The sequence below is a fragment of the Haliaeetus leucocephalus genome, unplaced genomic scaffold, assembly GCF_000737465.1.
Source record: "Haliaeetus leucocephalus isolate CR32 unplaced genomic scaffold, Haliaeetus_leucocephalus-4.0 Scaffold1, whole genome shotgun sequence".
Classification (NCBI taxonomy): Eukaryota; Metazoa; Chordata; class Aves; order Accipitriformes; family Accipitridae; genus Haliaeetus; species Haliaeetus leucocephalus.
Window position 1 is genome coordinate 13,537,753 of NW_010972437.1, and position 297 is coordinate 13,538,049.

At 78.5% G+C, this 297-nt stretch overlaps 1 protein-coding gene across 1 annotated transcript in view; it reads right to left on the minus strand.

Annotated features, from left to right (window-relative positions):
- Positions 1-297, minus strand: part of CERS6 (ceramide synthase 6) — a 130,037-nt gene that overhangs the window by 129,504 nt on the left and 236 nt on the right. The gene's annotated exons all lie outside the window — the stretch shown is intronic.

Genomic DNA, 297 nt, shown 5'->3' on the forward strand with positions numbered 1-297 from the left:
TCCCCCGCGCCACCGGCGCCGGGGCAGGGCGCCGCGGGCCGCCGCAGGTGGAGGGAGGGCTGCGTCCATTGCCGGGGAGACCTCGCCTCCTAGCGCCCGCGCCGGGCCGCGCTGCGGGCAGCGGGAGAGGAGCGCCGGCTGCCTCCCGAAGCCCCTCCACCTTCCTGCACCGGGCCCGCTACGTGACCGACCGAGGGGCGAGGGAAAACGTGAGAGCCCGGCAAGGCCGCGAGAGAAGCGCCGGCGGAGGAGGCCGCCGGGCAGCCGAGGTTTCCCGGCTGCCCCTCAGCGAGCGGG